This window comes from Gorilla gorilla, chromosome 11 (genome assembly GCF_029281585.2).
Source record: "Gorilla gorilla gorilla isolate KB3781 chromosome 11, NHGRI_mGorGor1-v2.1_pri, whole genome shotgun sequence".
NCBI lineage: Eukaryota > Metazoa > Chordata > Mammalia > Primates > Hominidae > Gorilla > Gorilla gorilla.
In genome coordinates this window covers 134,213,447-134,239,218 of record NC_073235.2, presented here as the reverse complement: position 1 = coordinate 134,239,218, position 25,772 = coordinate 134,213,447, and the positions used below count along the sequence as shown (strand labels likewise).

Genomic DNA, 25,772 nt, shown 5'->3' with positions numbered 1-25,772 from the left:
TTCAGGGGTTGCGCGGGCTCTGATTGGGCGAGGCGGAGTCACCAGGGCGCCGTATCTTTACGTGGCCGTCTTCCCCGCGCGCCTTGGATCTGGGGCAATATCTGAGAGGGCGTCACCAGCGTGTCGGCGCCCGCGGTTTTCTTCGGGCTGTCCCCAGGCGTCGTGCCCGCGTCCGTCACGCGCGGTGGCTTGCAGGGGCGCACCGCGACAGCCTTAAAGGAAAACCTGTTAGGGACAAGGGCTGCTGTGGGCAGCGAGGGTTATAGACTCGTGTGTTCTGAATTCTGGTGGGGGTAGTGATGGACGCTGACCCAGTTCACAGAATGATCTGACTGGCGAAGTAAAGGTACTTGAATTGCAGGTACTGTTTTTGGCCCTTTGTCCCCTTTATTTTGGCCCAGTGTGCTTCCATTTGAGTAGTCTGTAGTGGAACTATATATATTTTTTAAACAGTTACTTGAAAACACGTGACGGATCAGAATGAGAGGAATAAGAAGGAATTCCTGGGAATTTGTCTTTTTTTTTTTTTTTTTTTTTCTTAAGGAGTTTCCACTTATCAATTGTGGCAAAAGAAGAGGTATGGGAGACCTCACCTACAACATCAAAAATCACCTTTTGTATTTGTTTTTCTGTTCGCTGGTGTGAGTAAAAGATACCAAATGAAAATTAAAAGTTAAGATGAGGCCTAACATAAGTTTATTCCAAATGCCAGTTTACTGTTGGAAATACTAGAGGCAAAACGTGCCTGGCTTGGAATGTGTGAAGGCCTTGTCATGTGCCTAATAATAATCTTGTCCATTTTGAGCAGGAAAAAAAGTCAAGGTGAACTGAAGAAAATAAGTCTTTCCCCAAAGGAGGTAGAAGATGGGGAAGATGAGATATCAGAAGCTAAGGACAATGGCAGTAGAGATGAGGTAATTATATATACAGAGTTGAGCAGAGTAGCATTTATTATTAATGCCAACAATTAAAATCCAGAGTAAAGCAGTTAAACTGCATTGTTTAATCTCAAAAGTTGGCCGGGCTGGGTGGCCGTCGCCTGTAATCCCAGCACTCTGGGAGGCGGAGGAGGGTGGGTCGCTTAAACCCAGGAGTTTGAGACCAGCCTGGGCAACATCGCGAAACCCGTCTCTACTAAAAATACAGAAATTAGCCGAACGTGGTGTCTCCCACCTGTAGTCCCAGCCACTCGGGAGGCTGAGGCAGGAGAATCGCTTGAACCCGGGAGGCGGAGGTTGTAGTGAGCGTGCCACTGCGCTCCAGCCTGGGAGACAGAGTCTGTCTCAAAGCAAAAAAAAAAAAAACAAAAAAACCACAAACCTCAAAAGTGATATTGCAAACACTGTTCAACTAGTATTACAAGTCCACACTAAACTTGATACCAAAACCTGACCAGGTCATTTTGAGAAATCACAGACCACTCTCTCTTTAATGAGCATAGATACAAAAATTCCAGAAATATTAGCAAATTGAATATCAGTGTTATGCAAAGAGTAATACATCATAATGTATCGTGACCAAGTGTGGGTTATTTTGGGAATGCCAAGGTGTTCTTTGTTTGTAAAGTGATACTGGTTTTCTGGTAATACTGGTTTAAATCTCTTCATTCTTTAAATTGATTCATTAAAATCCATTCATTTATGGCCCAGGAGGGCGGTGCTTTCCCTCAGCCCTGCCTGGCTGTTTTAAATTAAAAAAGAAAAAAGAAAAAAAAAAAAGTCTATTACTTTATGTACCTGCCAAACATGTTTTCATATTTCTTCTTTTGACATAGTCCTCACTATGTTCTTCTGAGAGTCTCTCCTTTGGAATTTGAAAATAGATAGGTTTAAGTTGAGTCCTGAAAGAATTAAGGTGGGTTAGTGGGTACACAACTAATGAATATGGAATGTTTCATATGTGCAGCCATTGTACAAGGGCTTTATGCCAGGGGTCCCCAAGCCCTGGGCCACAGACTGGTCTATGGCCTGTTATGAACCAGGCCGCACAGCAGGAGGTGAGTGGTGGGCAAGTGAGGGAAGCTTGATCTGTATTTACAGCTGCCTCCCCATTGCTTGCATTACTGCCTGAGCTCCGCCTCCTGTCAGATCAGCTGCAACAATAGCGTCTCATAGGAACACAGACCCTATTGTGAACTGCGCATGTGAGGAATCTAGGTTGTACGCTCCTACATTAGATTCTACATTAGATTCTCATAATCTACATTAGATTCTCATAATCTAATGCCTGATGATTTGTCACTGTCTCCCATCACCCCCAGATGGGACTGTCTAGTTGCAGGAAAACAAGCTCAGGGCACCCACTGATTCTACATTATGTTGAGTTGTATTTCATTATATATTACAATGTAATAACAGAAATAAAGTGCACAATCAATGTAATGTACTTGAATCATCCCTCTCCCCTCCCACCGGATGCATGAAAAATTGTCATCCACAAAACCGGTCCCTGGTGCCAAAAAGGTTTGGGACCACTGCTTTATACGTTGTTTCATTTCATCCTCACTGTGACCGGGTTAGGTAGGCATCGTATAGCTCCATTTTTTTAGACAAGAAAGCGTGCTCGCTTCGGCAGCACATATACTAAAATTAGACAAGAAAGCAGATTTAGCCATTAACCAGCTTGCTCATGTTTCCAGAACTAATAAATGACAGCCAGGGTTATACATAGGTCTGTTGAATCCAAACCCCCTATACCTTCCCCATTCATTTCTCAGTCTTCTCCTAAGCAGTTTGTTCTGAGAGGCAGATAGCATTTATTTGTTGTCCACTTTGAGCAGCTGGTTGTGTGATAGAAACTTTCTTCAACCCTCTTCAGTCTAGTTGTTTTAATTAATCAAAAGTAAAAGTGGGTTTTGGGTGCCCTTGTCACACACACTTATTAGGGATGATGGATTTGTTAATTTACTTGACTGTAGTAACCATTTTGCCATAAGTATATTAAAACAGTTATACACTTTATACAATTTTTTAAAAAGTAAAAGTAGGGAAATTATGAAAATTATCCATCCATACCTTTTGATTTTAATTTAAGACATATTATGTATTCCTTTGGCAATATTTGGATACGGGACCAAGGCCTTATCTTTGAGTCCACTGCTGGAGTAGCTTATCTTCCCTGCATAAAATACACACATAATGCATCTTCTGCAATTTGAAGTTTGTTTCTTTAAAGCAAAGGAAAACTCTAACATCCTAGTAAGTAAAGCAGTTTGAATACAGATTCCCACAGTTTTACAGCTTTTCCCATTCTTTTATGGTTGCTCATGCACACTTAATTTGATTGCAGTTTTTTAAGCTTTATCAAGTACCTCCAAAGCACTGAAGTTTGTTTTCATAGACTCAATAACTTTTTGCATTTATTTTATTTTTTGAGGTGGAGTCTCACTTTTGTTGCCCAGGCTTGAGTGCAATGGCTCAGTCTTGGCTCACTGCAACTTCCAGCTCCTGAGTTCAGGTAATTCTTTTGCCTCACCCTCCCAAGTGGCTGGGATTACAGGCATGTGCCACCACGCCCGGCTAATTTTTTATTTTTAGTAGAGATGGGGTTTCATCATGTTGGTCAATCTGGTCTCCAACTCCTCACCTCATGTGATCTGCCCACCTCGGCCTTCCAAAGTGTTGGGATTATAGGTGTGAGCCACTGCACCCCACCCTTTTTGCGTTGATCGTATTGGTTTATGTGATGTTTAGTTAATTCTGCAGTTGAAACTGCAAATACAGGTTAGCAAACAACACAGCGGGTTTTTATTAAAGATACAGTTCAGCTCACAGGAATAGAGACACTCACATTAGTAGGAGTACCACAGAGTGGCCCACTCATGCTTGGGATTTCATAAGCATCAAGTTATTATAGTAAGACCTGTTTGGAATTGAGACAGTCATTTAATCCAGCCAGTCGGTTAAGTTGACATAGATAAGAGAGCATGTACTGTATCGGTTGAGTATCCCTTATCCGAAATGCTTGGGACTAGAAATGTTTTGGACTTCAGATTTTTTGGATTTTGGCATACTTGCAGATACCTAAAGAGATATCTTGGGGATGGCACCCAAGTCTAAACACAAAATTCATTTATGTTTCATATATACCTTCTATACATAGCCTAAAGGTAGTTTTAGTTTTCCCTCTGGTACACTGGATAAACTGTGTTTTGCACCTGCATTTTGACACTGACCTGTCACACAGAGTCAGAATTGGGGCTCTAATGACATGAATAATTGATGTATATTCTCCTGGGTCAGTAGCGTCCCTACTTGTAGAAATCTGGATACTTCCCTGTGGATATTCTGGTTTGTTAGTGCTAAGTGAAGTCTGAGAATTTTTCTTGGTTTTTTTTTTTTTTTTTTTTTTTTGAGATAGAGTCTCATTCTGTCACCCAGGCTGGAGTGCAGTGGTGTGATCTCAGCTCACTGCAACCTCCACCTCCCGGGTTCAAGCAATTCTCATGTCTCATCTGCCCAGGTAGCTGGGACTACAGTGTCTACCACCATACCTGGCCAGTTTTTGTATTTTTTTTTTTTAGTAGAGACAGGGTTTCACCATGTTGACCAAGCTGGTCTTGAACTCCTGGCCTCAGGTGATCTGCCCACCTTGGCCTCCCAAAGTGTTGGGATTACAGACATGAGCCACCATGCCCAGCATTCTGTTTTTTTAATTTTCCTTCTTGAGACAGAATTTCACTCTTGTTGTCCAGGCTGGAGTGCAATGGCGTGATCTCGGCTCACCACAACCTCCACCTCCTGGGTGCAAGCAATTCCCCTGCCTCAGCCTCCTGAGTAGATAGGATTACAGGCATGCGCCACCACGCCTAGCTAATTTTGTATTTTTAGTAGAGACGGGGTTTCTCTATGTTGGTCAGGCTGGTCTCAAACTCTCGACCTCAGGTGATCCGCCCACCTCCACCTCCCAAAGTGTTGGGATTATAGGCGTGAGCCACCTGGCCTGGCCTTGTTTTTTTTCTTTAGACAAGCATGTCGGGTGATTCTGGTGCTGGAAGCTTTTTACTACGTTTCTCTAGGAGAAATTCATCCTAGAGAGTTGAAATAGTTGTTGACTTACATGCACGACCCGAATCTTGCACTTAGTGACTGTGCAGTGTGATGGTAGCTTCATGAAGAGGCATCTTTTCATCGTTGCTGTTTCTCCTCCAGGTTCTTGCCCCTCATAAGAATTGCAGGAAGAATACCACTGTCCCGGGAAAGAAAGGGGAGGAAAAGTCTCTGGCTCCTGTGTTTGCTGAGAAGTTAATATCACCAAGCCGGAGGGGAGCCAAGCTCAAGGACCGTGAGAGCCACCAGGAGAATGAAGACAGGAACAGTGAGTTGGACCAGGATGAGGAAGATAAAGAATCCTTCTGCAGGGGGTTCCTGGTGAGTGGCTGTGAGTTAGAGACAAGCTGCTGTGTGTGCCATTCTACAGCACTTGGGGAGAGGTTCTGTTAAAAATCCATCCCTCTGAAAACAGCCTTGGCAATTCCCAGCTGATTCTTCGGGATGGGCCTCATTGATGGGGAGTCTCAGTGGATGTTTGACTTTTGCTTTCTACCTGACCCTAGTCAGAGATTTTTTCTTTTTCTTTTTTTTTTTTTTTTTGAGACAGAGTCTTGCTCTGTCACCCAGGTTGGAGTGCATTGGTGTGGTCTTGGCTCATTGCAGCCTCTGTCTCCTGAGTAGCTGGGACTACAGGCGCACACCACCACACTGGCTAATTTTTGTATTTTTAGTAGAGATGGGGTTTCGCCATGTTGGCCAGGCCATCTTGAACTCCTGACCTGAAGTGACCTGCCCGCCTTGGCCCCCCAAAGTGCTGGGATTACAGGCATAAGCCACCATGCCTAGCCCAGAAATTTTCTCTTTGAATACTATACATTGATGAGTTCTGTCTTTATGCTTATGATCCACGCAGGTAGGTCGTCTCAGATTTAATTTTCAGTGGTTTTTTTCTGTCTTGATGGAGTCTGTGTAACATTTAAAATATTGCTACCAAAGCAGTAATTCTTACTATAGTTATTAAAATGCAAGAACAATACATTTAAAATTATTTCATAATAAAGTTAAAATGAGGCTGGGTGTTGTGGCTCATACCCTGTAATCCCAGCACTTTGGGAGGCTGAAGCAGGAGAATCGCTTGAGGCCAGGAGTTCAAGACCAGCTTGGGCAACAGGGCGAGACCCTATCTCTACAAGAAATTAATAAATTAGCCAGGTATGCGGGCATGGTGGCTCACACCTGTAATCCCAGCACTCTGGGAGGCTGAGGTGGGCGGATCATGAGGTCAGGAGTTCAAGACCAGCCTGGCCAATGTGGTGAAACCCCTCTCTATTAAAAATACAAAAATTAGCTGGGCATGGTGGTGCATGCCTGTAATCCCAGCTACTTGGGAGGCTGAGGCAGGAGAATCGCTTGAACCCAGGAGGTGGAGGTTGCAGTGAGCCAAGACTGCACCACTGCACTCCAGCCTGGCAACAGAGTGAGACTCCGCCTCAAAAATAAATAAATAAATAAATAATAAATTAGCCAGGTATGGTGGCACACACCTGTAATCCCAGCTACAAGGTAGGCCGAGGTGAGAGGATGGATTGAGCCAGGGAGATCAAGGCCTCAGTGAGTCGTAGTCTCACCACTGCATTCCAGCCTGTGCAACATAAGTGAGACCCTATCTCAAAATAAAATAAAAGTTAAAGTGGCTGTGAATTTTTTTCTTAGATATTTGTATACAGCCAGATATAAAAGAACAATTGTTCTCTGAGAGGAGAATTTGTCATTCTTAACTAGTCTATGTAATAATAATTGATTAGGTGGCTTCCCTTGTGATTCTAGGGGTGGAGGAAAAGATAAAGCTGGGATGAAAGTTAGAGAAGAACTTCCCGTGAGGGCTGAAGATGATGAACAGGATGACGACAGTGGCAGTGACAAAGGCAGTGAGGAAGAGGAGGAGGGGGAAGGTCGGATGATCTGAATCAGCCCTGTTAAGCAGTATGGCTGGCATCATGGAATGCTAGTTGTAAGTGAAGCCCATCAGAAGGGGCTGTTGTATTTATTTTATTAATTTTAATAACTTTCTTATTAATTTAGAAATGCTTTTAAAAGTACCCTGACCAGACTCAACTCATGAGTCTTGTGACAGTTAAGTGTAGCTTAGGAATGATGTTTGTGGATAGTATAAAAGTTTCCAGTTACTCATTAGTGGCCCAAGCAGATGATTACAAATGCAATATTCTGGCTTTCACCCACAGAACCTATCAAAGAAACACCTGATAAACAAAAGAAGGAAATGGCCAATCAGAAAGAGTCCCCTGGAGCCAAAAAGCAGAAATTAGAAGGTAACAGGCCGGGCGCGGTGGCTCACGCCTGTAATTCCAGCACTTTGGGAGGCCGAGGCGGGCGGATCACAAGGTCAGGAGATCAAGACCATCCTGGCTAACACAGTGAAACCCTGTCTCTACTAAAAGTACAAAAAATTAGCCGGGCGTGGTGGCGGGTGCCTGTAGCCTCAGCTACTCAGGAGGCTGAGGCAGGGGAATGGCGTGAACCCAGGAGGTGGAGCTTGCAGTGAGCTGAGATTGCGCCACTGCACTCCAGCCTGGGCAACAGTGCCAGACTCTGTCTCAAAAAAAAAAAAAAAAAAAAAAAGAAAAAGAAAAGAAATTAGAAGGTAGCTTATTGGCCGTGGTTTAAGGCACAGGAGATGCATGGAGAATGTCACATTGGCAAAAACTTAGTCTCCATTAGCCCAAATGAGCAACAATGGGATTTGCTACAGAAGCTTGGTGTTACAATTTTCAATGGATTTTCTTTTAGTGCTACTTTTTCTGAACTGAGTTCTTTTTTTTTTTTTTTTACCTTTTTGTGTAGCAACTGAACCATGTGTAGCATTCCAACTGTTTGTTGGAAACCTGAATTTCAACAAAACTGCTGCTGAACTAAAAGTTGGCCTCAGTGAATTTTTTGCTAAAAATGATCTTGAAGTTGTTGGTGTCAAAGTTGGCTTGTCCAGGTAAATACCAATCAACTAAGAAGGTTTTTAAGAGCGTATCAGCCCAGCACTTACTATTCCTGGAGAATTTAGATGTTCCAGTAGCTTTATACTACTTCATGATGGTTCATAGGCTGCTGTCTTCTCAGGTCCTTTTGTTACCTGCTCTTCACCCTTTGGTGGGATTTTACCTCAGTCACTTGCAGTTTAAAATGAATATGTAAAATCCTTCAGTGGCTCATGCTTAGTAAATCTGTTATATTAAACTTTGCTACCCCATTTTTCCAACCAAAATATTAAAATAATCCCAAGATCTTCCAAGTCTTAGAGACAGGGTCTCGCTATTTTACTCAGGCTGGTCTCAAACTCCTGGGCTCAAGTGATCCTTCCACCTCAGCTTCCCAAAGTGCTGGGATTACAGGTGTGAGCCACTGTGCCCTGCCTGTTTCTTAAAAATTTAAAAAAAAAACTTTTTTTTTTTGAGACAGTCTCCCTCTGTCGCTCAGGCTAGAGTGCAGTGGTGCGATCTCCTGTGGCCTGCCTGTTTCTTAAAAATTCCAAAAAAAATTTTTTTGGGACAGTCTCCCTCTTGCTAGAGTGCAGTGGCGTGATCTCAGCTTACTGTAGTCTCTGCCTTCCAGGTTCAAGCAATTCTCCTGCCTCAGCCTCCCGAGTAGCTAAGATTACAGGTGCCTGCCACCATGCCCAGCTAATTTTTGTATTTTTAGTAGAGACGGGGTTTTGCCATGTTGCACAGACTGGTCCTGAACTCAAGTGATCCGCCAGTCTCAGCCTCCCAGAGTGCTGGGATTACGGGTGTGAACCCCTGCACCGAGCCAAAAATAAATACATAAATAAATAACTTTTTTTGAAACAGGGTCTCACTCCGTTGCCCAGGCTGGAGTGCAGTGGTGTGATCATGGCTCACTGCAACCTCTGCCACCTGGGCTCAAACAATCCTCCCACCTCAGCCTCCTGAATAGCTGGGACTACAGGCACACATCACCATGCCTTTTTTGTACATGAGGTTTCGCCATGTTGCCCAGGCTGATCTCAAACTCCTGAGCTCAAGTAATCCTCCCACCTCAGCCTCCCAAAGTGCCGGGATTACAGGTGTGAACCATTGTGCCCAGCCAAAATTTGTAATTTCAAGCCACACTTTCTATATCTCTTGGTTAAATTTTGTCAGTTGTTAAGTAGAAAACTAATAGAGACGTCAATAGGCAAACTCTGCACTGATTCTCAGTCCTTGCTCTAGAACGAGGTCTCTTGACTTCAGCATTACTGACATTCTGGGCTGGACAATTTTTTTTGGAGACAGGGCCTCTGGCTCTTTCATCCAGGCTGGAATGCAATGGTGCGATCTCGGCTCACTGCAACCCCTGCCCTCCAGCTCAAGCCATCTTCCCACGTCAGCCTCCCGACTAGCTGGAACCACAGGCATGTACCACTATGCCTGGCTAATTTTTGTGTGTGTGTATTTTCTGTAGAGACAGGAAATACATGTTGACCAGGCTGGTCTCAAACTCCTGAGCTCAAGCAGTCTGCATGCCTTGGCCTCGCAGAGTGCTGGGATTGCAGGCATGAGCCACCGCACTGGGTCTGGGCTGGGCAGTTCTATGTTATGGTGGCTGTCCAGTTCATTGTGGGATGTTTAGCAACCTCCCTGGATTCTACCCATTAGACACTAGATGATTCCCTGTTTGTAACAGCCAAAAATGTCTCTAGAGATTGTCAAGCTTGCCCCCTGGGTGAGAACTAGTTCTCCATAGTTACTTCACAGTACTGACTGCCAGTTTGTGGAGCCTTGCTTTTAAATTGTAAATTAGGCAGCTGCTCGTGACTTAGTGCTAATTTCTATTCCAACAGCTAGTGTGATTAGTAACCAGAGGCATATGCTCTTCATCTTACCTGTGTGTGCTTTTTCCCTTTTCTTCTACATCTCTGTAGGAGATTTGGTTATGTGAATTTTTTTTTTTTTTTTTGAGACAGTCTTGCTCTGTCGCCCAAGCTGGAGTGCAATGGTGCGATCTTGGCTCACTGCAAGCTCCGCCTCCCAGGTTCCCGCCATTCTCCTGCCTCAGCCTCCCAAGTAGCTAGGACCACAGGCGCCCACCACCACGCCCGGCTAATTTTTTTGTATTTTTTTAGTAGAGACGGGGTTTCACTGTGTTAGCCAGGATGTTCTCGATCTCCTGACCTCGTGATCCACCTACCTCGGCCTCCCAAAGTGCTGGGATTACAGGCGTGAGCCACCGCGCCTGGCTAGTTATGTGAATTTTAAATCTGCTGATCAAGAAAAAGCCTTGGAACTAAGTGATACAAAAGTCCTTGGGTATGAAGTTAAAGAAACCAAAGGGAAAGGAAACAAAGGTATGCAAACAAGGTAATTTGTTCAAAGGTATCGATGTATCTAGAAGATTCTGGGTCAGGCAGGAATATCACATTCTTTCTAATTTGATGCAAGTAGTCCTCAGTTTCCGACAGGCCACCTGCCTCCGTGGCACCTTGCCCTCTCTCCTGTGCTTGAGCTGCATGGCTCACCTTTCTCTGTCATAACATTCTTTCCAGGACTCAGTCTCTGGCTACTTGAAACCCATCCATCCAGTTTTAGCTTAAATATCACTTCCTCAGATCAGAAAACTCTTTCCTTACCCCCACACTAGGGTAATCTTCTCTACTAGACTTCCTCATTGCCCCTTTTACTTGTCCATCCTGGCACTTATCGAAGTTTATAACTACATGACCCTTCATTTACCAGTCTTCTCCAACAAGAACACATTCCTGAGAGCAGAGGCCAAGTTCATGTTTTCACAGCAAGCATGTAGCACAGGCCCTAGCCCAGAGTATGTGTTCAAATATTTGTTAAACTAATGAAGATGTATTGTTTCCACTTTGCAACTCTTTGAGGGGTATTTTTTCTTTTTTCTTTTTTTTTTTTTTTTTAAACAGAGTCTCGCTCTGTCTCCCAGGCTGGAGTGCAGTGGTGCGATATTGGCTCACTGCAACCTCCACCTCCCGTGTTCAAGCCATTCTCCTGCCTCAGCCTCCCGAGTAGCTGGGATTACAGGCACGTGCTACCACACCCGGCTAATTTTTTGTATTTTTAGTAGAGACGGGGTTTCACTGTGTTAGCCAGGATGGTCTTCATCTCCTGACCTCGTGATCCGCCCACGTCGGCCTCCCAAGGTGCTGGGATTATAGGCATGAGCCACTGCGCCCCGCCCGAGGGGTATTTTTTCTATCTTAGGGGACTTTTGATGCTTACTAAATCTAAACTCACCAAAAATATTCTTTTGTTTTTCTGTAGATCAAAATGCCAAAACACTTTTGATCAAGAACCTGCCTGACAAAGTCACTCCACATGAATTAAAAGAAGTGTTTGAGGGTGCTTTTCAAATCAGATTAGTGAGCAAAGATGGGATGAGTAAAAGGTATGTTTTGCACCTTGTACTGAATAAGAATGTATGTCTACTGGATACAAACATAATGGAATTTCCTTACATTCTCTCAAATCTTTTATGCCTGATTTTAGAGAAGGAAAGAGTAGTTATCCAGATTTCTGCCAGTAGGCATAAAAAGCCGAAGGGGACATCATAAAGGGACAGCCAAAACTCCTAGAAAACTGTAGTGGTGCTATAGAGAAATAGAGACTTCATCTGCTACCAAGTACAAGATTGAAGATTGGAATTTATTCATAGATTATGTACATTCCGTCTTCTCTCTCCAGGGCTGACTCCACTAGAATAATGTACTTAGTAACTTGCTTGGACAGGTACCAAAATAGCACATAGAATTGAATTGTTAGGTTTATGTTGTAACCAATTAATGAAACACTGTCCTTAGATATCTAGGCTTTGGTTGAGTAAGAGAGTGAATATGGTGAAATTAGAGAGGGTGGAGTATAATATATTTTGAAGGGATTGTCATTCAGGTGAAAATTGAATATTGGGTTTACAGATACATTTGAGCTAAATGTGTTGGTATAGGTGAACTCTAAAATAATCTGTAGCAGTATGTTCTGATGAACATAATCTCTAGAAACAATACTACAGATCTAACAAGCATAAGATAGAACTGTATGTATTGACCTGGAAAGCCATGATAAATATGGGAAAACAAATTTGAAAGAATAAATTCCAAATTGTTAGCAGTGTTTACTAGGAGGAGATTTGGGAGCACTCTGCCTATAGTCTCCAGAAAACCAGCAAACAAGTTCCTGCCAAAAGCTATATAATTTCTCAAAGTTTAATTAGGTTTTAATTAAATATACTTAAATCTTTGTAATCATTTCTCTACCTGAAGAATTACTGTATCACTTCTCAGCCTTTTGGCTAAGATCGAGTGTAGTATCTGTTTTTTCAGTTTAATATCTGATATGTCCTAAATTAAAAATAATAAAAAATAAATAAAGGGGAGATAAGAGAAACCAGAGACTCCATGGCCATGTGAAATAAAGCATAGTACCTATGCCAGAAAAGAGTGTGGTGCAGGCTGGGCATGGTGGCTCATGCCTGTGATCCCAGCACTTTGGGAAGCCGAGGCTGGCGGATCATGAGGTCAGGAGATTGAGACCATCCTGGCCAACATGGTGAAACCCCGTCTGTACTAAAATACAAAAAAATTAGCTGGGCGTTGTGGCGCGCTCCTGTAGTCCCAGCTACTTGGGAGGCTGAGGTAGGGGAATTGCTTGAACCCGGGAGGCAGAGGTTGCAGTGAGCCAAGATTGGGCCACTGCACTCCAGTCTGGTGACAGAATGAGACTCCATCTCAAAAACAAAACAAAACAAAAACAACAACAGAATGTGGTGCATTATGTTTAAGAATCTGACTCAAGACCAGGCACGGTGGCTCATGCCTATAATCCCAGCACTTTGGGAGGCCGAGGCGGGGGGGATCACCTGAGCTCAGAAGTTTGAGACCAGCCTGGCCAACGTGGTAAAACTCTGTCTCTATTAAAAATACAGAAGATTAGCCAGTCATGGTGGTACACACCTGTAATCCCAGCTACTCAGGAGGCTGAGACAGGAGAATCATTTCAAGCCGGGAGGTAGAGGTTGCAGTGAGCAGAGATCGTGCCACTTCACTCCAGCCTGGGCAACGAGCAAAACTCTGTCTCAAGAAGAAAGAATCTGACTCGATATGTCCTTATTCATACCTTTCACCAAATTAAATTAAAGGTTCATTAGAGATTTCGTGTAAAATATGAAATCATAAAGTATTAGAGGAAGACATAGAGAATATTTTTGGGTTTTGTTTTAATAATCTTCAGGAGAGGAAGGCCTTTTGAAGTATGACACAATCCTGGAAGTCCCAAAAGAAAAGATATATAAATTTGGCTAGGCACAATGACTCACACCTGTAATTCCAGCACTTTGGGAGGCCGAGGCGGGTGGATCACCTGAGGTTAGGAGTTCCAGACCAGCCTGGCCAACATGGTGAAACCCTGTCTCTACTAAAAATAAAAAAAAATTAGCTGAGCATGATGGTGGGCGCCTGTAATCTCAGCTACTCGGGAGGCTGAGGCAGGAGAATCGCTTGAACCTAGGAGGTGGAGGTTGCAGTGTGCTGAGATCATGCCACTGCACAACAGCCTGGGTGACAAGAGTGAGGGAAACTCTGTCTCAAAAAAAAAAAAAAAGATATATAAATTTGACTGCAGAAATGTATTTTTACACGGAGGAAAAAAAAATCCCCATAAGCAAAGTCAAAAGACAAGTGACAAACCAGGGAAAAATATTGGTAACTCATCAAAACTGAAGACTGGTTTTACTGATATAAAAGTGCACCAGAGGCCAGGTGCGGTGGCTCACGCCTGTAATCCCAGCGCTTTGGGAGGCCGAGGCAGGCGGATCACCTGAAGTCGGGAGTTTGAGACCATCCTGGCTAACATGGTGAAACCCCATCTCTACTAAAAATACAAAAAATTAGCCAGGCATGGTGGTATGCGCCTGTAATCCCAGCTACTCAGGAGGCTGAGGCAGAAGAATCGCTTGATCCCGGGAGGCAGAGGTTGCAGTGAGCCGAGATCGCGCCACTGTACTCCAGCCTGGGCGACAAAGCAAGACTGCCTCTGAAAAAAAAGTGCACCAGGCCAGGCATGGTGGCTCACGCCTGTAATCCCAGCACTTTGGGAGGCTGAGGCAGGTGGATCACCTGAGGTCAGGAGTTCGAGACCAGCCTGGTCAACATGGTAAAACCCTGTCTCTACTAAAAATACAAAAAATTAGCCAGGCATGGTGGCAGGCACCTGTAGTCCCAGCTACTCGGGAGGCTGAGGCACGAGAATCACTTGAACCCGGGAGGCGGAGGTTAGTGAGCCGAGATTGCACCATTGCACTCCAACCTGAGCAACAAGAGTGAAACTCCATCTTAAAAAATAATAATAAATAAATAAAAATAAAGCATGTCCCCGCGATGAAACCTTCTGAAGGCCAGGTGTGGTGGCTCACGCCTGTAATCCCAGCACTTTGGGAGGCCAAGGTGGGCAGATCACCTAAGGTCAGGAGTTCCAGACCAGCCTGGCCAGCATGGTGAAACCCTGTCTCTACTAAAAACAGAAAAAATTAGCCAGGCGTGGTGGCGGGCACCTGTAATCCCAGCTACTCGGGAAGCTGAGGCAGGAGAATCGCTTGAACCTGGGAGGCAGAGGTTGCAGTGAGCCGAGATCGCGCCATTGCACTCCAGCCTGGGCGACAGAGCAAGACTCCATCTCAAAAATAAATAAATAAATAAAATAAAAGTGCATCTAACAAATGAGTAAGAAAAATACCAACACTTTAGGGGAAATACAGGCAGGCTACAGACAGACAGGAACGGAGTTTTAAGCATAGGAAAAGATACTCATCCTCACTCATAGTAAAACAATTTAAAATAAAATCTACACTGAGATACAACTTTTTACCTATCAAGTAGTCACAGATAGAAAGGTTTGTTAGCACAGTGGAGAAGAGGGTAAAGAAACTGGCATGCTCATACTTTGTTATTGGAAGTGAAATTGGAGAAATCTCTATGGAGATTAGGTACTTAGCCATAGCTACCAAAGTTAGTTGCAGTTACCATTTTATCTTGCAGTTCCACTCCTAAGAATTTATCCTACAGATAGTCTCAGACAAGTGTGAAATAATGTATTGCAAAGTTGTTTGATGCAAAATTAGAATTAACCTGAATATCAAGCAACAGGTGGTTAAAATTGTCTGGCCGATCCATAAGATATTTTTCTATATAGCTGTAAAAAGGAATGAAATCGCATTTTGTGTACTGAAGGGAAATAATCTCCAGTATACATTATTAAGTGAAAAAAGACAAAGTGTGTATTAAGTGAAAAAAGACAGTGTGTACAGTATTCTGCCTTTTATGTAAAAACATAATGGAGAACACACTGTACACAAAAAATAACTCAACATGGATCAAAGACCTAAATCTAAGAGCTAAAACATAAAATCCTTAGAAGAAAACACACTTTGTGCACGACGATTAAAGAAAATTGAGAAGTTGGGCTTAATCAAAATAAAAAATGTTTGTGTTTCAAAGGCCATATTTAAAAAGTCAAAAGAAAATCTGTAGACTGGGCCGGGCATGGTGGCTCACGCCTGTAATCCCAGCACTTTGGGAGGCCGAGGCGGGCGGATCACGAGGTCAGGAGATCGAGACCATCCTGGCTAAGATGGTGAAACCCCGTCTCTACTAAAAATACAAAAAAAGTTAGCCGGGCGAGGTGATGGGCGCCTGTAGTCCCAGCTACTCGGAAGGCTGAGGCAGGAGAATGGCGTGAACCTGGGAGGCGGAGCTTGCAGTGAGCCGAGATAGTGCCACTACACTCCAACCTGGGCGATAGAGCGAGACTCCTCAAAAAAAAAAAAAAAAGAAAAAGAAAATCTGTAGACTTGCCGGGCACAGTGGCTCACGCCTGTAATCCCAGCACTTTGGGAGGCCAAAGTGGGTGGATCACCCGAGGTCAGGAGTTAGAGACCAGCCTGGCCAACATGGCAAAACCCCGTCTCTACTAAAATACAAAATTAGCCAGGCGTGGCGGTGAGCGCCTGTAATCCCAGCTACTTGGGAGACTGAGGCAGGAGAATCGCTTGAACCTGGGAGGTGGAGATTGCAGTGAGCCGAGATTGCGCCATTGCACTCCAGCCTGGGCAACAAGTGAAACTCCGTCTCAAAAAAAAAGAAAAAAGAAAAAATCTATAGACTGGAAGAAAATATTTGCAAATCATATATCTGATAAGGGACTTGTGTCCAGATATATAAAGAACTCATATTACAATTCAACAATAAAAAGGCAACCCAATTAAAAAATGGGCAAAGGATTTGAATGGACGTTTCTCCAAACGAGGCATATGAATGGCCGATAAGCATGCAAAAAGATGCTCAACATTAGTTGTTAGGGAAATGCAAATCAAAACCATGATGTGATACACTTCACATTCATTAGAATGGCTAGAATAAAGACGGCAAACAGTAACAAATGTTGACAAGGATGTGGAAAAGGTGGAGCCCTCATATGTTGCTGGTGGGAATGTAAAATAATGCAGTTGCTTTGGAGAAGTTTGATAGTTTCTCAAAATGTTAAACATAGAATTGCCATATGGTCTAGAAATTCTCTTAAGTATCTACCTCAAAGAAAAGAAAACATATGTTCACACTCTCCTGCAAATGTTCATGTCAGCATTATTTAATAGTCAAAAAGTAGAAATGACCCAAAATGTCTGTCAGTTGATGGATTGATAAAGTATGGTATGTCATTCTGTATATGATATGTCCAGTATAGCCAAATCTATATAAACAGAAACTAGAACAGTAGTTGCTTGTGGCTTGGAGTGAGAATGGGTTGGGAGGAATGAGGAGTGACTGTCGATGGGTACTTTCGGGGACAATACAAATGTTCCAAATTTAGTTTACAATGATGATTGTACAGTTGTGTAAACGTATTAGAAACCATTGTAAAGTTTAAATGGGTGGATTTTATGATATGTAAATTATATCTCAAGCTTTTTAAGAAAAATTGTGTGTGCATATACATTTGCTTTTATATACACAGAATGTTGCCTCTATGGTTAGAAATTGGGTGGCCTGGAATAGGAATATAAGGAAGACTACACCATATCCTTTTTTTTTTTTTTTCCTTTTTCTACATGTTCTAAACCATATGCTTTTCTACTTTTTGGATTTTGAATCTTGTATATTACTGATTCAGAAGACAAATAACTGTCTGTGGCCCTAAATGCTGACTGTTCTTCTCTCCCTCACCTCATCCCCACAATTGCAGGATTGCATATATTGAATTCAAGTCACAAGCTGAGGCAGAGAGAGCCTTGGAAGAAAAGCAGGGAACAGAGACTGATGGGCTTGCCGTAGTTCTCGACCATATTGGAGAGAAAAGCCAGGGCCAAGAAACTAGAGATAGAAAGAACAGCACCTGGAGAGGTGAGGGGTCCCAGAGCTCTGAGGATTGAGATTTACCAGGGTTGTCACAGGTGGATCCCAAGGGATCCTCTGGTACGAGGTTAGGGGCACTCGGCACTTTATTTTTTTATTATTATTTTGAGACAGGGTCTCACTCCCTTCGCCCAGGCAGGAGCGCAGTGGCACAATCATGGCTTGCGGCAGTCTCGATTTCCTGGGTTCAGGTGATCCTCCTACCTCAACCTCCCGAGTAGCCAGACTACAGATGGGAAGGCCACTCAGCACTTTATTTTTTATTTTATTTTTATTTATTTATTTTTTTAGATGGAGTCTCGCTCTGTCGCCCAGGCTGGATTGCAGTGGCACAGTCTCGGCTCACCGCAACCTCTGCCTCCCAGGTTCAAGCAATTCTCCTGCCTCAGCTTCCCGAGTAGCTGGGATTACAGGTGCCCGCCACCACACCTGGCCGAGATCACACCACTGCACTCCAGCCTGGGTAACAGAGCCAGACCTCTTGTCTCAAAACAAAAAAAAGGAAACCCATCAGTTTATTTTTTCTTTTTTGGGCACCCTCTAGGATTTTGTTTGAACAAGCTCTTATATCTGTGGTTTCAGAATTAGATATTTAATTCTCTTCAGATATTAATTTTCTTCAAGTAGTGTTTTTGCAGGTTTAAACAAGTGACCCCAAACCAGTGTCCCTAATTTGCCTTATCTGATCGGCAAACATGTTGGCTTATTCTGTAAGAGACCATTGAATTTATTATGAGTATTTCAAAAAATCAAAAAATTTCACATAAACCCCTGGATTTCCAGCTTCTTTTGATACAACAGAAAATCTGCCCAGGTGCAGTGGTTCACACTTGTAATCCCAGCACTTTGGGAGGCTGAGGTGGGTGGATCGCTTGAGCCCTGGAGTTCAAGACCAGCCGGGGCAACATGGAGAGACCCCATCTGTAAAAAACAAAAAACAAAAAACAAAAAAACAAAATTAGCTGGGTGTGGCGTTGCATACCTGTAGTCCTAGCTAACTCAGGAGACTGAGGTAGGAGGATTGCCTGAGCCTGGGAGGTCGAGGCTACAGTGAGCCATGATGGTGCCACTGCACTCCAGCCGAGGGGACAGAGTGAGACCCTATCTGTCTCAAAGAAAAAGGAAAGAAAATGCAGCCATGGTGGCACCGTGGCTGCATTCCCACATGGCAGCAGTTGGCTGGTGATGAGAAGTAGCTGCTTCCTTTTAGGTGTGGCCTTTGCTCTTGTTTGCTGGTAACCCCCACAGTTGCTGAGGGTCTCCCCACCAACAGCGGTGGGAACAGCACAACACTTGCACTTTTAAACATAGAGTTAATACTTTTTTCTTAGAAAATAGCCCTTTTTTTTATAGTAAAGATGACATGGCTGGGCATGGTGGCTCATGCCTGTAATCCCAACACTGGGAGGCTGAGGAGGGCAGATGATGAGGTCAGGAGTTCGAAACCAGCCTGGCCGGCACGGTGAAACCCCGTCTCTAACAAAAATTAGCCGGGTATGATGGCACATACCTGTAATCCCAGCTACTCAGGAGGCTGAGGCAGGAGAATTCCTTGAACTCGGGAGGTGGAGGTTGCAGTGAGCCAAGATCGCACCACTGCACTCCAGCCCAGGCGACAGAGCGAAACTCTGTCTCGGGGGAAAAAATAAAAGGATGACATTTTAATATTTCTTATGCATTTGTCTCTTCCACAAGTGGAAAGACAAAGTATAGAACAAGACATCCACACTTTTCAAGAAAAATGGGAGAGAGCCTATTTTTTTTGTGGAAGTAAAGAATGTTCCTACATGTTTAATATGCAAAGTCTGTCTGTGTTGAAAGAGCATACCCTAAGACACCATTATGAAACAAACCATAGCAAGAACCACGATGGATATACAGAAAAGATGCGTGACAAAAAACTTAACGAACTGAAAAAAAGACTGAGATTTTAACATGACTTGCTTTTGAATGTGAATAAAATAGGTGATGCTGCTGTGGAGTGTAGTTGTATATTAAGTGAGAAAATTGCCCAGGCATCAAAACCTTTTACAGATGGGGAGTTTATAAAAGAATGCTTGTTGAATGCAGCAGAAATTATGTGCCCTGAACAGAGACAGCATTTGCAAATATAAGACTAACTGGTAATATTATTGCTCAGCATGTTGATGATATGGCTGAAAACTTACAGGACAGGTTTCAAGAAAAAGTGAAATCATTTGTGGCTTTCTCTGTGGCAGCTCATGGGAACACTGATATAAATAATGCTCCCCAGTTGGCTGTGTTCATTCGTGGTGTTGATGAAACTTTTGATGTGACCGAAGAACTTTTAGATATGGTACCCATAACAGGCACAGCATCAGGAAATGACATATTTTTATGTGTTGAGAAAAGTCTTAAAAAATTTAATGTAGACTGGTCAAAATTAGTAAGTGTTAGCACAGATGGTAATTCTGCAATGGTTGGTGTTAAACAACTTGTTACAAAACTAAATCTAAGGTGGCAGGGCTTTGCAAAGGCACAGAACTTAAGTGTGTGCATGGCCTCATTCTCCAGGAATCACTTTGTGCTAAAAAGTTAAAAATGGATCACGTCATGGACATAGTAATTTACAGCATAACCTGGATACATTCCCATGGCTCAACCCACAGAAAGTTCAACACTTTGTTCAGTGAGTTAGATGCACAATATGGAAGCCTGTTCTGTGACATGGAAGTGAAGTGGCTGAGTTGTGGTATGGTGCTAAAGCAGTTTTTTGAACTGTTGGAAGAAATTGACTTTTTCATGTCCTCTAAAGGAAAATCTGTGCCTCAGCTCACTAGCAAAAATTGGGTCAAAGACAGCCTTTTTGATTGACATTACAACACATCTAAATACATTGGATATTTCTCTGCAAAGACATTCACAAGTGGTTACACAAATCTATGATTCAATTCACTAATTCCTAGCAAAATTGTGTCTTTGGGAAACTCATTTGACAAGGAACAATCTGGCCCACTTCCTTACACTGAAATTAGTTTCTGAAAATGAAAGCGATGGCCTGAACTATATTCCAAAAATTAAAGAATTGAAGACTGAATTCCAAAAAAGATTATCTGATTTCAAACTTTATGAAAATGAACTGATATTGTGCAGTTCACCTTTCTTGATGAATATTAATCATGTGAATGCAGAGCTGCAAATGGAAGTTATTGAATTGCAGTGCAACACTATACTGAAAACTAAATATGATGATGTGCGAATCCCAGAATTCTACAAATTCCTAGGTAATGGTTACCCTAAATATAAAAAACATTGTGCGAAGATTCTGTGCATGTTTGGAAATACCTATGTTTATGAGCAGCTATTTTCTCTTATGAAGCTAAGTAAAACTAAATATTGCTCCCAGTTAAAGGAAAGATGAATTCTCTGCTGCACGTTGCTATACAAGATTCACAACCTGACGCTGATTGATATCTTGGGCCCTAAGAAAGGAATGTTAGATTTCAGATTTCAAATCTGAGAAGTAATAAATTACGAAACTTGGGATAATTATTTCTATTTTCAAATGATATTTTTTCAATATGAAGTTTAGAGTACAATCTCTGGCATTATATATGTTTGTTAAATCTTATACCATATAAAATAAAGTTGGATTATACTTTTGGTGGTTTTTTACACCTCGCCTTTCTGGCCTTTTTTCAAGTTTATAAACCTCTGCCCTAAAAGAAGCCACATTTTTCTTAAAGGCACTTGTGAGCCTGGGATGTGAACAAAGGAGTCAGGTGGATGAACTGAATGTTTGGACACCTCGTGCAACCCTATCCCTAAGCACGACAGACCTGCCACAGTCATCTTGGGGGTTCAGGCCAGGGTAACTAACCCCCTTCCCTGTACAGGCTGGGTGTCAGAGCCATTACTAGCCTCTGGACTTTTTTGTGGTGCTTCCATTTGGATTTACACATTTCTTTCGAAGTTCCAACATTGTTGGTCAGCTTACAGTCAGTGTGGCTGGCCCAGAAACATTCTGCCTCTTACAGGCAGGGATGCTTGTTCCTTTGGCATTGGGGCAACCAGGCGAGTGCACAATGGGGTGTCGATGTGTGAAAGAGCAGATGAGCATTTTTCCAGGGAGAAGGCCTGTAGCTGCCAGCAGAGTCTTAGGTCTGTGACTCAAACAGTGTTTTTCCACTGACATAGCGAGATGTCTACTCACTACTGTAGAAGCCATATCTTAAAAAATTAGTCTAGCCAGGCGTGGTGGCTCACACCTGTAATCCCAGCACTTTGGGAGGCCGAGACAGGCAGATCACCTGAGGTCAGGAGTTTGAGACCAGCCTGGCCAACATGGTGAAATCCGGTCTCTACTAAAAATACGAAAATCAGCTGGGCGTGGTGGCAGGCACCTGTAGTCCCAGCTACTCAGGAGGCTGAGGCAGGAGAATCTCTTGAACCCAGGGGGCAGAAGTTGCAGTGAGCTGAGATCACACCATTGCACTCCAGCCTGGGTGACAAGAGCGAAACTCTGTCTCAAAAAAAAAATTAATTATAAAAGTAATATATACTTATTGTAGAATATTTGGATATTATAAAGAAATTTGGGCTGGGCACAGTGGCTCACACCTGTAATCCCAGCACTTTGGGAGGCCGAGGTGGGTGGATCATGAGGTCAAGAGATCGAGACCATCCTGGCTAACACAGTGAAACCCCGTCTCTACTAAAAATACAAAAAATTAGCTGGGCGTGGTGGCAGGCGCCTGTACTCCCCGCTACTTGGGAGACTGAGGCAGGAGAATCGCTTGAACCCGGGAGGTGGAGGTTGCAATGAGTGGAGATCGCGCCACTGCACTCCAGCCTGGTGACAGAGCAAGACTCTGTTTCAAAAAAAAAAAAAAAGAAAAATTTTGGGAAAATACTTGTAATCTCAGCAGAGGTAAGTCCTGTAAATATTTAGGCATGCTTTCTTTCAATTTTCTTTCTTTCTTTTTCTTTTCTTTTTTTTTTTGAGATGGACTTTTTGCTCTTGTTGTCCAGGCTAGAGTGCAATGGCACGATCTTGGCTCACCGCAACCTTCGCCTCCTGGGTTCAAGCGATTCTCCTGCGTCAGCCTCCCGAGTAGCTGGGAGTACAGGCACCTGCCACCACGCCTGGATAATTTTGTATTTTTAATAGAGACAGGGTTTCTCCATGTTGGCTAGGCTGGTCTCGAACTCCTGACCTCAGGTAATCCGCCTGCCTCGGCCACTCAAAGTGCTGGGATTACAGGCGTGAGCCACCACGCCTGGCCTTCTTTCAGTTTTCAATGTGCGATTTTATGTGGTTGAACACATTATGGATGGACCATAGTGTATCCTGCTCTCTGCCCTCCCTCCCCCACTCAGCAGTAAGCCCTAAACAGCTCTCAGTCTTAAGGCTCAGGTTGTGTTTATTTGATTCCTCAAGGAGCGCACTGATGGGCTTTGCTAGCTGGTGAGTTCTCTCAGCAACATGTGAGCATGGCTGAGTTGATTTCTCAATGTAGGGTCCCTCTTCCTTTCTGCCAGGCTCATAGAAGGCTGGAAAAAAACCCTGGCTATTCCAGGAAGGAAAGGCAGATCTCACCTCTGGAGATCCTCAGGACAGCCTCAGTGCAGAGGTCTTGGGACTGCTAATGAGTGTGAAGCTGAGCTCCAACAGCCACAGCAGAGCAAAGAGATTAAGACGGAGTGGCTTTAGGGCAGGGCGGTGAGGTCTTGGGGCTCTGGTAGCCTCTGAGAAAGCCAACTTAGACGGCAAACCCAGATTCAGATTCCCTTCTTTAATAAGAGAGACTTGACTATAAATGTGGGTGACAGTGCGGTGGTGAGGACCAAGTGGGCGCTCACAACAGGCCTCTGGAGGATGAGTGAGATGGCAGGGCAGGGCCAGGCTCTTCTGCAGAGGAAACTTGGGGACCATTTCGGAAAGGATGAGTGACTAAAGGTACAGAGTGACTTTGAGGATGACAGTGCAGCCGATGACAAGGCAGGGCAGTGGGAAGAGGGCCCAGGCATGGAGATCAATGTTGGGGTTAAGGATGGGGAGACTGGCTAGGCAAGGGGCCTCTGAACGTCAGGTCATTATGGTTGAGCCTTTTGGCTCTGGGTGAGCGAGGCACAGGCCCAAACTCTGCTTTCAGCTGCGTTCCCCTGTAGGAGTGGAAGCAGTCAGTCTCACAGCTGCACTCTTACGCATCTGACTCCTGGCTCCTCAGAGGCTCATGCCATCTGGCCCTACCCTTCCCCACTCAGCTGTGGTCATCTAGAACCCTATCTGGCTTTTTTGTTGTTTTTTTTTGTTTTTGTGTTTGTTTTTAGACAGGATCTCACTCTTGCCCAGGCTGGAGTTCAGTGGTGCAGTCACAGCTCACTGCAGCCTCGACCTTACAGGTTCAAGCCGTCTTCCCACCTCAGCCTCCCAAGGAGCTGGAACCACAAGTATGTGCCTCCATAGCTAGTTTTTAAAAATTTTTGTAGAAATGGGGTCTTGCTATGTTGCCAGGCTGGTCTCGAACTCCTGGGCTCAAGTGATCCTCCTGCCTTGGCCTCACAAAGCGATAGGATTACAGGCATGAGCCACTGCACCTGGCTGCCTGTCTGTGGGCAGCAAGCCACACAGGTGCTGAGGCAAGAGACCGAGGGCATGAGCTGTTGCAGTATTATAAAATATATAAAATAAGAATAGTTATACTAGCTATAGATCATAGATATGATTATATATGAATATCATTAATCATTAGTTTGTAGCAATTACTCTTTATTCCAATATTATAATAATACTTGCTCTGCAATCATAACCTAGGAAAAACCAGGCCATACAGAGATAGGAGCTGAGGGGACATAGTGAGAAGTGACCAAAAGACAAGAGTGCGAGCCTTCTGTTATGCCCGGACAGGGCCACCAGAGGGCTCCTTGGTCTAGCGGTAACGCCAGTGTCTGGGAAGACGCCGGTTGCCAAGCGGACCGTGGTCTAGTGGTAGCATCAGTGTCAAGGAAAAACACCAGCTACTTAGCAGACCGGGAAAGTGGGGGGCGGGGGGTGGTCTCCCTTTCCCTCGGGGAGTTTAGAGAAGACTCTACTCCACCTCTTCAGGCCTGCCTGCAGTTATCCAGAGGCCTAACCGTCTGTCTCCCTGTGATGCTGTGCTTCAGTGGTCACGCTCCTAGTCCGCCTTCATGTTCCATCCTGTACACCTGACTCTGCCTTTTAGATAGCAGTAGCAAATTAGTGAAAGTACTAAAAGTCTCTGATATGCAGAAATAATGGCTGTCTCTTTCCTCTCTCTCTCTGCCTTGGCTGCCAGGCAGGGAAGGGCCCCCTGTCCAGTGGACACATGACCCATGTGATCTTACCTATCATTGGAGATGGCTCACACTCCTTACCCTGCCCCTTTGTCTTGTATCCAATAAATGTCAGTGCAGCCTGGCATTCGGGGCCACTACCAGTCTCCGCGTCTTGGTGGTAGTGGTCCCTCGGGCCCACCTGTCTTTTATCTCTTTTTCTAGTGTCTTTATTTCTACAGTCTCTCATCTCCGCACATGGGGAGAAAAACCCACCGACCCTGTGGGGCTGGTCCCTACACCTATCTGGTATTTGTTAAAGAGCCTAGACCCCTGGCTCATGGGCTTCTCTCCATCCCTACTCCTGGGACCTCAGCCTCCCAGCTGATCCTGGATATTCAGGTCCCAGGTGTTTACTTGCCTTAAGAAGTCCATAGGTGGGGCCTAGCATGGTAGCTCACGCCTATAATCCCAGCACTTTGGGAGGCCAAGGCGGGTGGATCACATGAGGTCAGGAGTTCGAGACCAGCCTGGCCAACATGCAGAAACCCCATCTTTACTAAAAACACAAAATTAGCCGGGCATGGTGGCGCATGCCTGCAATCCCAGCTACTCGGGAGGCTGAGGCAAGAGAATCACTTGAATCTGGGAGGTGGAGGTTGTGGTGAGCTGAGATCGTGCCATTGCACTCCAGCCTGGGCAACAAGAGCGAAACTCTCTCAAGAAAAAAAAAAAAAGTCTGTAAGCGTTCCTTCACCCGTGAAAATGTGGATGGAACTCCTCACTCTCAGTTGCTTGCACTATTCTTAGGTTGTTTTCCCCTCAATAACATCTCCAGCTCTCTGATTTCTCTTTCTCCCAAGTCTGTCAGTCCCCTTCAAAATCTCCTTTCAGATGCATCCTATCCCACATGGACCAAATTACCACTCTTGCCAATATCCCTAAATCTCTGATCTTCCCAGCCCCTCTGTCACCTGCTCCATAGAAATTTCTATCCTGAGTCAATTAATATATGTCCCATGCTCCTCCCCTATTTTGGGGTGCTAGCAGAAATCCTACCTCAGGGGCTGGTTGGTTTCATTCTAAGCTCATGGCTC

The 25,772-nt window shown here is 44.1% G+C and overlaps 1 non-coding gene and 1 pseudogene across 3 annotated transcripts; both read left to right on the top strand.

Annotated features, from left to right (window-relative positions):
* The first annotated feature begins 43 nt into the window (after positions 1-43).
* On the top strand, positions 44-21,042 carry LOC101125883 (uncharacterized). 3 transcript variants are annotated; one of them, XR_008677529.2, is made up of 6 exons: positions 63-361; positions 809-914; positions 5,151-5,369; positions 10,126-10,347; positions 11,285-11,408; positions 17,249-21,042. It is a non-coding gene; the product is annotated as an uncharacterized protein (transcript). The 3 variants fall into 3 exon arrangements; XR_008677525.2 differs by having other exon boundaries at positions 44-361; positions 11,285-21,042; XR_010129720.1 differs by having other exon boundaries at positions 10,129-10,347; positions 11,285-21,042.
* Positions 12,289-12,416, top strand: LOC115933913 (uncharacterized; annotated as a pseudogene).
* Positions 21,043-25,772: the final 4,730 nt, after the last annotated feature.